Here is a 17,825-nt window from a genome sequence, read left to right on the forward strand (position 1 = left end):
GTGTATGGGGTGGTATTTATATTTGAAATTTGTGCATGTTATGTGGGAACTGGTGAAGCCGGTAGCCAGTGGGGATGGGATATTAACAGTTAGGTTCATAGGAAAATTGTGAGGGGAGTATATTATGCGGTGGAAGGGGCCAGCAATAGTATTCCTACAGCTCATCAGTCAACTGACGTACTGAAAAGTGTATGTTTAGGATACGGCCACGTCACTTGGCCTGTGAGTACGACAGGATGGAGCGGTGACCTTTTTAGGTCGGCCGGCAAACGCAATCAATCATGCATGGAGTTCTCTAGACCTCGAGGGAATTTATTCACAATAATTATAGAAAAAAATTATGGATATGTAGAATTAAAATTGTCCTCGGGCCAAAAATCTTAACTTACGTTGTATATGGTATATGATCCTATTTTAAAATTATAATTCGATATCTTTTTTATTTTTTTAAAAATAATATATAATAAATTCATATTAATTTAATATCAAAATATAATCAAAAAATTTTATCATAAAAATAAATCCAAACATGATGATCGAAGCATCGGAATATACTGTATGGTACACTTTTTGCTTAGTGGCCTTGGTATTTTGAAGTTATACTGTTTTGTCCCCAAAGAAACAAATATTGCTGGACTAACCCTCTTGTAGCCTTTTCTTAACTTTATATCGATTCAACTACTATATTAATATATTAAGAATAGTGAGTAATAAAGTATAATAATTTTCGATTCAATCATTAATGTTACTATAAATAAATTATAATAACTTACATGAAGTGAGATAAGTACTTTCAAATTTAAAGAAATTCAAATTCATGATCTCTAACATATTAACAAGACGTAAGTCTTTAATTTCAACCACCAAACTTAAAATGTGGTTAGTGAGAGTGCTCCTTGCCAGTGTATGCAAAATTCGAAATACATCTACTTTCACTTTTCCTTATTTGCAGGACCTTTTTTTGGACAAAATGCAAATTGGTCCACCAATATTTGAACATTGGTCAATTTGGGCTTGATTAGGTGGTTTTTTCCGCCCTTCAATTCTCTTAAATTTTAAAAGCAAGAATATATTTTTTTTAAACAATAAATCCATCATTTCGATTCAAAATTCAAAGTATTTTGTAATTCAGATGATATTATAAGACTGCTTTATGTAAAATAATTAAAAAGATTGAAGCATATCCATCTTTAATTTCAAACTCTTGTGCAGAAGAATATATATACTAATATAAAACTTTCTAAAATAATAAAACCATCATTTCCATTCAATCTTTATTATGGATCTGTCATCGTAATTTTTCCAACAAACGTTGTATATAAAATGATAAATTCTATTTTTCTTTTAAAATTCATAATTAAAGAGTTAACAAGCAAATGATGTGGAGTAAAAGTGAAGTAGAAAGTCGATGTTGTAGTCCGCAAGTCGTCATTTAATGCTTACAGCTCGAGATCCAAATGTCCAAGATCAACAAAGCTATCGTATTAGCCATCAATGCGAAGAGGAATAATTCGTAGCTTTCCCTTCCACTTCTTTTATTTTTATTCTTTTTTGGGGGATCTTTTACATTATTATCAGCAACACGACTTTCACGTTGCTTCAATTTTAACCACATAATCACTACAATACTAAAATAAAATAAGAAATCAAATACTTCAATGAGTTAGTGTTAAACGATCAGTATTATATTACATGAGATATTATTATTTTTAATTTATATGAGTATTCTCACATATAATTTTTGAAGATTGAGAATTTGGAGCTTATAAACTGCTCAATTTTTTTGTATGCAATCGATGTGGATACTTGTCTATATCATCAGTCCACCAATAAAGGGCTTGAGACGGGCTTGTGTCCCTATTCCATAAACAATGCTGAATGATGTGGTGCACATACAAAATAAAAAATAATAATATTCCACACAACGAGGCCCCTATCAAATCGCAATCCACACTAAATGCTTTTATGAATTTTCAGATTATAGTGAAGTACTTACAATGTTAGTACAAACAGAAATTTTACAGTAAATCAAGCATTTATATATATGTTGATGCGTGCATCTAATTAACTATTAATGAAAAATGGAATAGTAAGTAGTAGGTGTATCTACCCCAAAAACTAAAAGACACTAACATGTGAAAGTTAGGTCTCTCCAGTACTCTGGAATTTCATGTCAGGACCAGCCTGGCTAGTTTTCCCTTCTTCCATTTATATATATCCACACTTCTTTATTGACTTCATGAATCCATTCATTTACCGCACGCATTTGCACGTCCTTCACTTCCAATTAATGTTTTGCTGTTTAAATGCAGTAGGATATAATGTTAAAAATTAATGTCGGGTAAATTGTAACCTACCTATCTTAGTTATGAAAAATAGACAATCAACCTCTTTATGAAAAATAAAATAACGATTTATCCTCTTTTGTTTTTCAAAATATAGCAATTTACTCCCCTTATGTTTTAAAAATTGAAGCAATTTACCTCCCTATCTAAGGAGGTAAATTGATTCATTTTTTAAAACACATGGAGGTAATTTGCTATTTATTTTTCACAAAGGGGTAATTTGCTCATTTCTAATATCACATTAGGATAAATTGCTATTCACCCCTACACAAAAAACCATAAGATAGCAATGTGATCTTTTAAATTTTTAGAAAAAAAAAGATAATATGAACCCCAATGTTTGGGAAAATGAGCTTTTTTTTAAAAGTTAATAAGTTCAGCATTAATTTATATATATATATATTTATTTAATGAACTGTTGAATGAGAATCTTGAGGTTCCACTTATAACAGAATTGTGATCAATCAAACTCAAAGTCTTCATTTGATTTTACCTCTATTTTCTTTTCATTTTAGGAGTTTGAGTATCAATTTCCCAGGAGTGGTTAATATGGTATAAAGATTGTTTTAAAATAATATAAGTTACTGTTCAAAAAAATCAAATGTAATTTTGATGTTGATGTGCAGTTATGTTGCTTCTTCCAATAAAGTATTTTACTGGTTCAACAGTCTCACTTTTAACTTGTTCCTTCTAAAAACACCAGTCCAACATATCGTGTGACTCTAACATAGTTTAGACAAGTTTTAGAATCCAAAACTCCAACAAGAACACATTTTTTCAGTGAATGAAACTCTCTCTTATAAAATATTTAGGGTAAAAGCATGTACGATTCTTGTGTGTGTGTATATATATATATATATATCTCAACAAAAAGAATAATGTCCTTTTTGAAATTGTACTATATTTTTTTTATGTATATTATAAATGACCACGACTTAAGAACTACAATAAATTAATATTATCTATCGCAATAAAAAAAATACAAGAATTTATATTTTGGCAAAGTTAATCAACATTTGTAATAATTTTAGCTATGACGAAAATATTTCTCATGATTTTTAATTGTGATCAATGTTTCAACATTATTTATAGAAACAACAATTATTGACCGTTGCACAATATCATTAATTTGTGTTCGTCATAGTCTTTTCCTTTTTAACCATACGAATTAAGTATGAGGAAAAAAGTCATATTTTTTCTAATAGTAGAGATCACCCACTATGAATTAGTTAACAAATAATGTGAATAACTAGTGATATGAGAAAGTAGGGATAATTAATTAATGGCTAGTTTGTGGGTATAAAAATAAAATAAATACAATGCAGTAGAAAAATGATATAAAAGAAAATGTTACAAAAGATGATGTCATAATCATCCACTAATATTACTAACCTCAACCATAAGATAATCATTATCTTTCCACCAATGGAGACATATGAATTGGACTAACAAAGTTTTTCATAGTTAGAGGGTGTTTGGCTAAGTATATTGGAAACATTTTAAATGATGTTCAATTTTATTTTAAAAATAAGTTTTAGAGTATTTGAATAAATAAGATGTAAGAATTATTAAATTATTCATATAGATAAATTATTTGCTTTAACTAAAAAAAACTTTAATTATATGACAGGTAATAATAAGTTACCAATAAAATTATAATAATATATTTGTTTAATTGTATATTAAGATTGTAGAGCTTCAAAAAGAAACGTTTAGTAGAATATGGCTTGAGATTACTCTTTTTTATAAATGGTATGTTGTATTTATGAACTTGTTTTGTGAACAGCAACAAAATGAATGACAGCTGTGGGATTTGAACCCACGCCCTTTCGGACCAGAGCCTAAATCTGGCGCCTTAGACCACTCGGCCAAACTGTCTGATGTTACATCATTATATTATTTTCCTTTAAATCAAATTTTGCGGAAATCGGCGATCCACAACCTTGGAATTCTTTTTGTGTTGAAGATGATGTCAGATTGGGTGTGGTGAAATTAATGAAATCGTCCCTAAATGCTCAATTAGTTTCATCCAATGACTAACCCACGTTAATACCCTCACTCACATTTAAAAATAGGGATAACTATACTGTATTCTCTTAAATTTTGGTGTGGTTACATGTATATCTTATTTAATTTGAAAAATTACGTTTAGTATCCATGAGGTTTGTTTTTGTCAAATAAATAGACCTTTTCATTAATCAAAATTAATTGAATTTACTATATTAGTAAAAATAATTGAGCTAAAATTCATATTTTCACTATCCTGATTAACGTATTACTAATTTATTGTAAGTCAGACAAATTATTTATTAACCTCATTTATAATAGTTAAGGCCAAAGGAAAGTTGAAACATTAAGTTGACCTCGATCGGCATCCAATTTTGTCTTATTTATTTAGGTAAATTATAATTGAAAAACTATAAATACACTCTATTGTTGAACGTCAAGGAAATACATATTTTTAATAGTTTATTATAGAAGATATTTGTCGTACGATCGTTACTTTTAAAAAAATATTTATGATTATGGTACACGTCAGGAAAGTCCTATTTAAATTACCCTATTAGTTTTGTCATTTTAAATTAGAAAAATAAATATATCTTATCATATCCCCCATCTATTCCAAATTTTATTATATATATCTATCATTCATTAACCCCATTTCATGATGTAAACATGTCCCATTAATCTATCCTTCTTTTAATCTCATAAAAATTGTAAGGGGCCTGAAAACCATCCAACCTCAATGAGGATAGACAGGAAAGGAAATGATTACTAAATTTTGGGATATTACAATCTTTCTTCTTGAAATTTGATGTAATTATACATAAATATTTTGTAGTTTAAAAAATTACATCTAGCATTTTTGATATTTACTTCCATCTAACAACTAAGTTCCTCCGTAAGTCAAGATTCACTGAATTTACTGATATTAAGGAAAAAAAATTGAATGAAAATTGATATTTGCACTCAATTAACTTATATTGGCTTATTGCAGGGTCAAATAATTTTTTTTGGACTAAACTCCTCCTATAACGGTGAAGATATACCTTCTCACATGTATTAACGCATGAAAATGTAGAAGAATAATTTGGTCATAAAAATATTTATTTGACCTGCAATAAATCAGTAACAAATCAATCAGGTGAAAATATAATTTTTTGTCCAATTTTTTTGTTAATTATAAAAAATTTATTTAAAACATCGTACAAACTACTATGTGTTTTATAATATTTAATTTCAAAAATATCAATTTTTAAAGTATTTGAATAAATAAAATATTAGAGTGTTTGATATAAGAAGTTTTTCATATTGTAATAATTGAAAAAGTCATCAAATTATGAAATTTAAAATCACATTATATTTTTTAATTTAGGTAGAAAAATACCAATTATACGAAGAGTAAATATAAGATATTAACAAAATCAGGGGAGTATTTTTATTTGTTGAATTTTAAGATTAAATCGTTGAAAATATATCTTATAAAAGAAGATGAGTTAGATTATTCAACTTGGATACATTTTTAAAAGGGCCCAAAATAAACAAATCTTGGGCCCTGGAAAGCTGGCCGGCCCATTCCCTTTTAACTGGGCTGGAAACATTGGTTCAAGAATCTGAATTAAACTGGATAATGCTTGAAATTGATGTTTCTATAATTCTATACTTTGTGTAATTTATATACATGGGTTTATTATTTCATTTCTTTGTCATAATTTATCAATTAGTAAATAAATAAATTATTTAACAGCCACAGGCTTCCGTTTTGCTACTAACCTAAGCTTTATTGATACAATGCTACGATTTTCAAATGTTATCTCTCAATAGAAATAGTTCCCAAATTTCGAATCTATTTTTCACTTAGAAAAGAATTTTCAATTTTTCAACTAATTTGAGGAAATTACTAGCTAATTATGATACCTGTTACGAATCAATGAGGTTAGATTTAAATATACAAACATTCATATCTTTTATAAAATTACTAGTACACTCCTTGACATTGTTACTGTAATTACAAGTACACCCTTATTCAGTATCAAAAGTTTATGTACACAATCCTTGAGGTACATTACTCTGACACTGCTCAGAGGGTATACCTGTAATTTTATATAAAATAAAGGATGTCTGTGTATAAGATATAATTTATGGAAAAGAAAATCATACACCTATGAATAACTAATATGTACTACCTAAGCCACATCTTAAAACCAAAATCAATGGTTTAGCAACAAGAGGAGTAGTGTTAAGTGAAAAAGGGAAGTAGCTTTAGTTGAATGTTGACAAAAGTAAGTGAAAATATTCCACCTAATATTCACCAATGCTGTGTTTAGTCAACAGTCGCTTTAATTTATGATCTTGAGTATTAGGTAGGATTACTTATGAGAGTGGCAACCTTAATTTTGTCCTACCACCAACTTGCTTTAAAGTTTTTGTCATAATACTCTCATCTTGGTTATCAATCAGTTGCATTTTCAAGACCTCAATTTCAACTAATTCCATCCCTCATAATGGCTTAATTAGTTTCACTGGTTTTCAATACTTTAACACCAAAACCACCTACCGTCGTGGCTCAATAGTTATGGCCGATTGTTTTTAGGGTAGTTAAGGCGTTTTAGTGGGATTAAACGTCTGTTCTAACTATTGTGTTGATTTTAACGTGATTATGCATTGATATGTGGCGGCAATAAATTAAGTACAGAGACCCTTGAACGCTAAAAACGTTTAATTGAGAAGTGATAAAAGTCAGAAAATGCAAGTGTGAGAAGAGGGGCAACTGTGGTTTGCAAGTAGTAAGAGTGGGCATAAAGTCAGTGTCAATGGAAAAGTAGGAGCTTTAGAGGCATATTTGTTTGGGTTTTATTTGTATGCATTAGTTACAACCTCCACAAGTGGTTTGTTCCTATGTACATCACTAACACCAGTAACACATCACTACTATTTTGGGCATGAAGACATTTGTGTGAGAAAGAAAGCAAAATAGGTGCTAATCACTTCATGACACTTTTATTGTTGAAATTCCCTAAATGGCATCCGATTCGTTAGGAGTGGTACTGGACAGGGCGATTCAAAATAATTTGTGTGCCTGTTAATTAGGACGGTGATAAGGATGACTCAGGACTCGTTGAACCAACTACGGTACTTTTAGTCACTATTTGAACTAATGAGTCTGTTAGGTATTTGTATAATACTCTTGGATATTTGTATAGACTCTATTCATATAGATTTTGTCCCAAAATTTTAGAACTGGTAACTTTTAGCCAACAAATTGATAGACGAGACGTTAGAAGAAATATATATATTTTTTTTAAAAATAAAAAATTATAGCGGATACAAATTAACTACGATTATACGACTCCTGTTGATTTTGCAGACGAGGTCAAAATATTATTCATAGCTAAAAAATATAGCAAATATTTGTGCCATAGCCAAAATAACGTTACTATTAATTGATCGTGCTAAAAATTTAAATTTTTACATTAATTTGTCAAACTATGATAAATAGTCCTCAATCATTTATAAATGAAAGAAATGATCTATTTTTTTTTCGTGAGAAATTCCTTCTCTATTTAATTTGTTTTCGCGACAGAAATATATATACATCATACCGAATCTTTTGCGTCCGAAATGCCGTCCATAAAGTCGTCCCAACGTGGCCCCAAAATTGTATATAAATTCTTGTGCTGCATCTCATTTGTGTTTTCACTCAATTACATTCTTCCTACTATTACAATGGTCGAGCTCTAAAAGTTGAATATATATATATATATATATATATATCAACCTTCATTTTTTATGTATTTAGGTATATAAAAATATCTATTTTGCAAGGTCCAGTGGTTTTGATCAATCATTCTGTTCTGAAAAATTGAGTTGGAGGTACACCATTATCCAAGTATTAAATAATGTAATTATTTAAATTGTGATGATCTTGTTTTTAATATATTATATATTATCCGTACTGAAGTTAATTATATATATATATATAATTTTTTAGGTGTTTGTAATTAATGTATATTGTATTTTTTTTTAATTAGGTAAATATGTTAAGACAATCGAGGAGGTAGATGTATGAGAAGTACTTGCCGATAAATTTATCAGTTTGGCAGGAGTTTGAGGATGGTGTTCGAGAATTTGTAAATTGGGCTAAGGATCAACAAGCATATATGAAAAGCGAGAAGATTTGGTGATTGTGTTAAATGTATGAATTGTATTTTCAAAACAACGAATGAGGTTGTGTATGATATATATATGAAAGGGTTTATGGGGGGGATACTACAATTAGACTGCTCATGGCGCGGCTCAAGTGATAAAGTATTGTGATGATTAGCCTGCACCAGTTTCTGTGGAGAATCCTATTGCACATAACATGGCAACGCATTGGGGTGATTTGAGCAGATTATTAATTCAAATCTCAGAAACAATGACAAGCACGATCGGGCCTTTCACTCCTGCATTGGCAATGTAGTTTCGGGCCACTACACGCACGCATGGTCCTTCTACAAGGACATCCCGGATTTCCAAAAGAACTTTTGGTTTGATCGGGCTTAAAGTATAGTGCTCAACATTCTTAGTAATTCAATCTAAAATTCATATTTTATTTATACATCTCATACTAATAATTTTATTTGCTTTCTGTCTTCAGTGCATATACAGGTGGGATTGCCCGAATGAAATGGTGAGACCCTTCTTCGACCAATACGCCAACAAATGTCTTAGAGAAAAATTCAATGAAGCCAAAAAAGCGAATAAGCAACCCAAATGGATGGTAGACGATGTTTGGGCTGGTATTTTGGGGTATTGGGCAACATATGAATTCCAAAAAGAAAAAAGTCAACCCAATACAAGACCAACCCTGCAGCCGCCAACACTTATATACTATGGGGGGGGTCCTCCTCAGTGTGCGAGCACAAGAGAAAATTAGTAAGTAAATTTGGTCAATTTCAAGTTCAATTATTTCAATAATAAATTTTTATAATTTTTTTATATTTTTAAATATTTGTGTAGGAGACTCAGCTTGGCCGCTCACCTCTGCAAAGGGAGGTATTTGTTGCATGCTACAAGAAGAAAACCGACAACAATGGGAGTCGTTTGCGGGTAGAAGAGGTGGTGATAAATTACACTTTTTTTTCTTAAAATAAAAAATTTAATTATTTATTAACGTGAAATATCTACTTATTCTCAGGAGACATATCAGAAGATGCTCGAGGAGCGTGCCTCGCAGCCGACGCCACCGGAGGAGGGTGGTTCATCTGTTACCAGTGTCGTACCCTTAGAGGATGAACCAACAAAAGTATTTTCTTCAATTATAAATTTAATATAGTAAAATTTTGCCCAACAAAAAATATAAAAAAAAAAAAGAAATTAATTTTTTTTAAAAATTAACTAAAAATAGGAACGGAATTTGGGACGACGTTCCGTCCCAAATAAAAAAGAAAACACGTCCCAAAAGCTATCTCAAACGCCGTGCAAAAAATCGTTAATACATCCGATTTAAAAGTAACGTCTGAAACCGTCCATAAGGTTGTCCCAAACTTATATTTTAATTATTCGTTTCAAATGGAATTTGGGACGACATTCCGTCCCAAATAAAAAAAGAAAACACGTCCCAAAAGCTGTCCAAACGCCGTCTCAAATCGTCCGTAAGGCTATCCCAAACTTATATTTTAATTATTCGTCCTTTAGATCTACTTTGGACGGCTTTTACAGAAAATCCCAAATTTCGTCCTAAATTGTGAGACGAATTTGACAAACTGTTCCAACATGAGTTCCAATAAACCTCTTTATTTGTAGTGCTTCAAACATAAAGATAGGATGTTGTATTTTAGTCAAAGGGAAGTGGTTAAAAGCACTTGATTAAGTACAATGATAATACAACTTTTTTGCACCATGTTACTACAAGCATAAAGCAAAGGTTGTAATAAAGGGGTAACTTGACTGTGACCCTTCGAAAACACAATGCTTATGCTAATTAGGTTGAATTTCACAATGTACACACATGAGTGACTTGCACAACACCTCATTACTAAACATTTATGAATATTAATTTGAGTAAGACTTAAGAATTAATAAGTTGCAGTAACATCAATTAACTTCTTTCTAATAGGAACTTGTGTACTTAACTTTAACCGGTCTGATAAAATTTTATTTGAAATATGTTGGTTGGCGTGGTGTCTATTGCTAAGTTAAAGTTAGTGTTATTTCAACCGTAATCTTGACACGAGAATTATTATTACTACATAGGTTAATAATATCATTTTCGATAATCGAATTTTCATGGGAATTGAACATGTGTCTTTTAACTCTGAAATCAAACTTTTGATATAGTTTCTGTTGTTTCACTAAAATTTTAATTATTAGTAATAATGCAATTTAAAATTTTAGATCGTACAACAATTCAAACATCATATTTTCACAATAATTTTAGCACGAGTAATGATCGTCACAAAACCAACACTTAAGTTTGGATCTTGGATGTAGGTAACGAAAAGAGACACATGAAAAAAAAATGAAATAATAGATTCAACATATGGTTATCATTTTTCTTGATACTTTCTTTACACAATACATGTATTATAAATAAAATGATCAGATATATGATATTTTGGTAAATATCAATTACAACATTATACTATATCCTTTTTGTTATTTATCTAAATTTATTCGTTATCTTTTACTGTATGATCTTAAACTTATTAATGTGCTTAATTAGATTTTAAAATTTTGATATATATATTGAAAAACATATATGTAATCTGTCACTTTTATTAAAAGAAAAAATGATCTAAATAAAACTGCGTAAATACATATATCTTCCTGTGTTTTGTTGATTGTTGAAGTAATTGATGGTTTATATATGATCACTAATTAATTTATTAATATATATAAATATGTAATATATGACATCTTTACATCCAAAAAGAAAAAAAGAAAAGCAAAAACAACTACTAAATCGACGATCATCTAATAAAAATAAATTAAAATACACAAATATATCCTTTTGATACGATTCGAAGGTATGTGCATAGAATCAAAATGGATCAGACAAGAATGAGAAAGAAAGCATCCAAAATATAATAGAATAAAAAATAATAAAAATCAAAACGCTGGATCAGTTCTGTTATCCTAAGTACCTTACGTGCTCTACACTACCAATTACCAAATTTCATTCGAATTCGTCACGCCAAGAATCGTCTCCCCTCTTCCACTTCCACACTTGATTTAATATTTTTAATCCTGCTATTTTAAATAGTTTAGACAATGGAGGAAGTACTAATTTAACCATTTCAGATTTTTCTTTGTCCTAATGAAATACATTATATAAAGATATAGATGTGATTTATGATTCGATCGATATTTTATTTGTGATGTATTATTTATTTTGATTTCATATAAACTTTAAGATTTCAAAAGTTGTCCGCTAGTGAGAGGAGGCCGTGCTGCTCATAGGCCTCTCAAACTTCTTGTCTACAATCTATGTAGAAGGTGTGCCTACATCACACACACACACATATATATACTAATAATTTGTGGCACACTTTATATGTGTGCAATTTCTATAAATATCATTTAAAATAAAATATATATAAAATAATAAGTTTATATTAAATTTATAAAAAACTAGTGAAAAAAATGAATGAAAATTAAAAAAAAAAAAAAATAACTATTGAAAGATAATGAAGCAGTGGAAAGTCAGACGAGTAGGCGGGAAGTTAATAAATAAATTAAAATAAATATAAAAATATTTTTTTCCACATATTTTTCAATTACGTATAAAATGGATTCTAGAAAGTAAGTGTATGGTTCCGCACTTGTGGAGTTGGTATGTTTGAGCAAAATTTATAGTAATACTCTGAAAAGGCTGATAAATTCAAAGCCTAACTTTCCTAATGAGTTAAGTCACATGAAAACCGTATCCTCCATCTGTCCCTAATGGGGAATAAAAGATTAGTGGAGGACAAATAAGAAATTACACCCACCCAAAATCGGAATGCATTGCAACCAATGAACCACAACCACATGCTACATTAATTGGTAGCTGGTTTACAAGGATAATTTTATTTTATTTTATTTTATCGTAATCAGAGAACTCAATATATATGTATGAATGTTCGTATATATATATAGTTGTTCCATAGTTAAGAAAAAAGGTATGCTATTTTGATTCTAATAGTTTTTTTGTGTTTGAAATTCATCGACCTTGCAATCGATTTAAGTATTAAAGAGTTATATTTATCGGAATATTTTCCAATTCCTATTATGTTTGTTCCTTTGTAGGCTGATCCCTTTTAGGAAAATGTTTTTATCCCTCAGACTATTTGGGACTCCATCATCGGTCCCAAATTTATTTATTTTTTTATTTTTTCAAATCATCTAATTATATATATTTATATGTTTAAAAGTTCAAACTTTATTTGCAATACACAAAATTAGCAAATCAATTAATATTCAGTAGTGTTTTCCCCTAAAAAAAAAACAAAATAATATTCAGTAGTAATGTATCATGTGTTGATTAAAAGGGGTGTTTGTAAAACTTATACTTTTGTGGTCCAAAAGAATTACAAATAACATTGTAAATTTAGTGGCCGTGTACGTAAGTTGGGAGCTTTAAAAAGAAAAGTAAAAAAGTGGGAAAATAAAATAAAATTTGTGTTCATTAAATAAAAAACAAACCCTAAGTTGGAGTGTTTAGTAACAAAACATGTGAAAGTGGAATGCTTGAAAATGAAATGGTGAAGTGATAGGATGTGTTTTATCATTTAAATGCATGCTTAATTCAAATATTTTAGAATGAATTTAATTTATTGATAATTGAATTATGCATTTTTTAGGTAAATGATTGATATTAACTCCATCTAAAGAACAGAGAGTCAAAAAGCCCAAATGAAGCCAAAAGGTGAATAAGGAAAGATGAGACGAAAATTGACTTGAGCATTCGATCACGCCCTATTCAATGGGCAAAGCTGTCTGCGAGAGAGATCAATTTGGAAAGAGCTTTTACCGCGATTTATTTCCTTTTGTAGACGGTAAGTTGGAAGGCAAGAGAGAGGATGATTTTTGTGTTATAAAAGGGGTGTGAAGGCTGAAAATCTAATATCCAATTTCATATTTTATCATTCTCTTAGTTTAGGTCATCTCTTCCCTTTTCTTCTTCTTAGTTTATATTTTTTTAGGAAGAATTTCTACACACATGTTATGTAGCTAATTCTCTTTTCTGATTCAAGAAAAACGTTAAACCCAGTTGTTATATTTTGAGATCATATTTTTTATCTGATCTCGTCAAGTATTTCTTGTCTTTTGATTTACATCTTATAGAATGATTATTATCGATAGATCTGACAATCCGATTCAATACTAATTATTCTACTGCTATCCATGAGTTCAGTGATATGTAATTGTCATGAATAAGTGGTACAAGTAGCAAGCCAAATTAATTGTGTGCTTTGCATGATTTATTTGTAGGGACAAGAAAATTAGGATAGATGATTGCATCTATCTCAATTATTTAATCTAGATTTAACTGTTTTTACTGATGCAAATGCTATTGTTGAATTGAAATGGGACGCTATCGTGCCCAGTCATGAAATAATAAGTTTTGTTTTAGATGCTTAAATCAAGTCAATTACAATAAGAAAACAAGAATTTATTATGGTTATCCTAATAGATTTCAAAGTTGAATGCTTGGTTGTGAAATTAATCTTGTGTGATCAATGATTAACATAACATTTGCATGATACAATCCCTTTGAGTCAGATTTCTTCTCTACTGATTTCTTCCTCATATTTATCTCTGCTTTCTATTTTATTTCTATTAATCAGTAGTGATTTTTAATTCAAACTCTCCCCCGTTTGGTTACCGCAATGTAACTGAGAAATTAATTCGCAGTTCCTTAGGGATTCGACCTGGTTCCACTACTGCTATAGTTTATGATCAGTAGTTAATTTTGACTGCTTCGACAACCGATCATGAAGACAAATTTCAAAATATTAATAATTTTATCAGTAAGTTGCTGAAGTTACTGAAAATAAATTTATAATTTTTAACTGCTTATTAGTTTAGGTGATTCAAAAATACGAAAAGAAATTGATAAATACTTAAAATAAGTCGTTGCGTCTTTTCATTACGGAGAATCCGTAGGAATATTCTTTACTTGTAAATCCTAGTTGTGCAACATAGAGAAGTAGGTGATTTGGGCAAGGGATCACTTGCAAGTGTTGGTTGTAATAAATTGAAGTCAAAAAAGAAGTGATTGCAGGGAAGTAACAGTAGTAATTAAAGTAGTAGTAGAAGAAGAAACGTAGATTGCAAGGGCAAGATACGATTAAGGGAGCGTGATAACAGATGCAAAAGTGTCCAACGACAGTTACACTTATGGTGCACAACGTACACACACTCCTCAGCACCCAAGCCCACTTGAAACATGGCCATTACTGTCCCTACCATAAGTCCTTTTCCCCCAACCCTTGGATGTATCTTTGGGACAACCTAAATCTACTTTTCAGTGACCCCCATAGTTTCTTTGGCTAAAGAAATTTTATCAAAGCTTTTTTTGTAGTAATTTATAAGATGTGGTAAGAAATTAATATAGGGATGTATTGAAAATTTAATTAAATGGGGTTGTGTCTATGAATGCAGAGGGAAGAGTTGAGGTTGTTGTGAGTTTATAACACAAAAAGGGTTGGTACAATCACAACTACTTTCAAAATTCTCTTGTAAGCTTATTACAAGAAAACAGGGCATCACCAACAGTCCAGTTTTGTATGAAAATGACTTTGGTTATTTAGTGTGGTAAAAAAGAAAAATAAAATATAGCTATTTCAAGTAAGAGTCTATACCTCTTTAGCTAATTTCGGTTATGGATTTTCAAAATTCCATATTAATATCATGGCTATGGAATTCTGTAGTCATTTTTATGTAGAAAAGAGGTAGATCGCTTTTGGGAGTGTTTGGATTGACTGGAGTTGAAAAAAATAGTACTTTAAGTATGTAGCTTCATTGTGGAATTTCAAACGGTTATATCTTTTGATTCGGGAGAAATTACTGCATCATCTACATATTTTTTATGGTCTTTTTGAGGAAAGCCTGACCCTTCATCACTTTTATTACGAGCGATCATCACTCTTCGTGGAACTCCATCTTCTCGATCATTCTCCAGACATTTCATTAGTTTTTTTCATTTTTCCAATCATTTGGTTTGGGCCTCTTATCTTACTAGATCATTGCTAGGTTATATCACAATAGAAAAATTCAGCATCTAACCATGACTAATTGTCATAGTTAAAAATAAAATAGCCGTAGTAAATAGTTATCGACCACGGTCATGCAACAGTTGTTGGCCGTGGTATCCATGATGGTGGCTAAAACATTTGACATGGATAAAAGCCATGGCAAATATTTTTACAATGGCTCTAAACCGTAATAAATAATTTTTTCTTGCTGAAAATCTATATTTGATTTCATTTAATTTTGGCCAACAAAAATTAATTACCACAATTTTTAATTCATAACTGTTAAAATTATAGCCAATAATTATTTTTTTCTAATTTAATTTAGTTGAATTTCATAATTTTATAAAATTGTCCAAAATTTAATCCATTTCAGGCTATTTAACTCAAGTTATGACTATTTCTTTTAGATACTCGCAAACTTTCATATATAAACTACCACCTTTTCCCCCCTCTTTTGAGTTCTGAGAAGATTGAAGACAAGTTCTTCAATTATTCTCTCATTTCCATTGCTTCCACTCTATCATATTTTCATAATTATATTATGCATTACAGTTTCTTAGGAAATAAGTTAAATTGCATTGACACTCCTTATATTATGTCTAATTATATAAACATTTTCTATCCTTTGTAAATTACAAGTGTACCTTCTGAAGGGGTGTCAATGTAATTTACCTCAAGGGATGTATTCATTAAATTTTACCCCTAAATTAAATAAGGGTAGTGTAACTATAATTATAACTACAACTTCAGGAAATATTTATAATTTTACAAGTGGTAGAAAGTATTTGTGCATTTAAATCTAACTTAAAAAACTATCAATATTTGATGCCCTAATTTATGTCTTAGTATGATGTATGCCAGTTGATCTTTCTAATTACTCTATTAAAAGTGAAATAGGTGTTAGTTGATTGAAGAGGTAAAAGAAATCAAGAATTGATGGTATAATTTGGATATATGGAGTGGATAGATAGTGGAGAGCCAAATATATGATTGAAAGGAATAAAAAGTGGATGAAAAGAGGTGATGTGGTGATGATGGGTTTGCACTTTGCACCGAATCCTTGTGTTGGTTTGGGTGAATCTCATCACTATTCCCTCCTCATCATACCAAGACTTGCTACGTACTTGCTCTCACACTCATCTCATCTCCCTTGTTAAAATATAGAATATATATATATATATATATATATATATATAAGTATAGTTTTGTTTATTATATATGTGTAAGAAGGGATATTCTATTATATATGTGTAAGAAGGGATATTCTAACTCGGATCGGATTCGATAGAGTCTAAATCGACTATGTGGCAAGTGTAATACACTTGTCCTGTGATTGGTGTATAATTTAGAAAAAGTGATCAATCACATAACAAGCGTGATACACTTACTCTATAATTTGTTTGATTTGTGCAAACCTAATCCGAATAAAAATTTATCCTGTAAGGAGAGACATGGAGTGAATGAGGTGGAGCATGCCCTTTTAACGTGCAATCCCCCACTTTCCTTTAATGCCTCTGTTTATTCCTCACATTCGCTGGCAATATCTCTTCATACTCACTTTCAAACCAGCTCCTTACTTCTTCATCTTAATTACACCCTAACACACACACACACTCTTTCATACATTATAATACATATGATGGCCCCACAATAGTTATTAATCGTTGTTTTTGTAGATAATGTTAAAATATTTGTGAAATTCTACTTTTATTCTCAGCGAATAGGGGTTCAACACTTTTGGCCCTCTGTTTAATTTATAAAATTCTCAAAATGATCCAAAAATTGAAAAAACTCAACATATTTAGGGAGTGTTTGCAAAAACTTCTACTTTTTAAAAAAATAATTTTTGTAGAAAAAATTAAAAGTTGTAGCAAAATCAAAAGTGGATAGTGATTGCAAGAAAAGTAAAAAGCAAATTAAAGCTAAATTTAATAGTGTTAGGAGAAAAACCACTTTTAAAATAAACTTAATTGATGAAAGACCATTTTGTCCTTGGGTTAAAAATTACTATTTTTTTTGCTTATTATTTCATTTGTTGTTTGTCACTATTAATTATTTTTTCATTAAAAATCATAAATTTTATTTTAATTACTATTTTATATTATAGTCCTAAAAATATATTTAATTTAATAATGCTCGCATTAAGTAATATAATTATTGAATCATACACAATAATTAAACTTGCATGATTGCAAAAAATAATTAATTTATTAATTAATCAAATAATAATATATAAATAAAATAATATAATATGATG

At 29.9% G+C, this 17,825-nt stretch overlaps 1 non-coding gene across 1 annotated transcript; it reads right to left on the bottom strand.

Moving 5' to 3' along the window:
• Positions 1–4,143: 4,143 nt before the first annotated feature.
• TRNAL-UAG (transfer RNA leucine (anticodon UAG)) lies at positions 4,144–4,223 on the bottom strand. Its single transcript has one exon. It is a non-coding gene; the product is annotated as a tRNA-Leu (tRNA).
• Positions 4,224–17,825: the final 13,602 nt, after the last annotated feature.

The sequence above is a fragment of the Sesamum indicum genome, linkage group LG9 (assembly GCF_026168435.1).
Source record: "Sesamum indicum cultivar Baizhima isolate 11 linkage group LG9, ASM2616843v1, whole genome shotgun sequence".
Taxonomy (NCBI): domain Eukaryota; kingdom Viridiplantae; phylum Streptophyta; class Magnoliopsida; order Lamiales; family Pedaliaceae; genus Sesamum; species Sesamum indicum.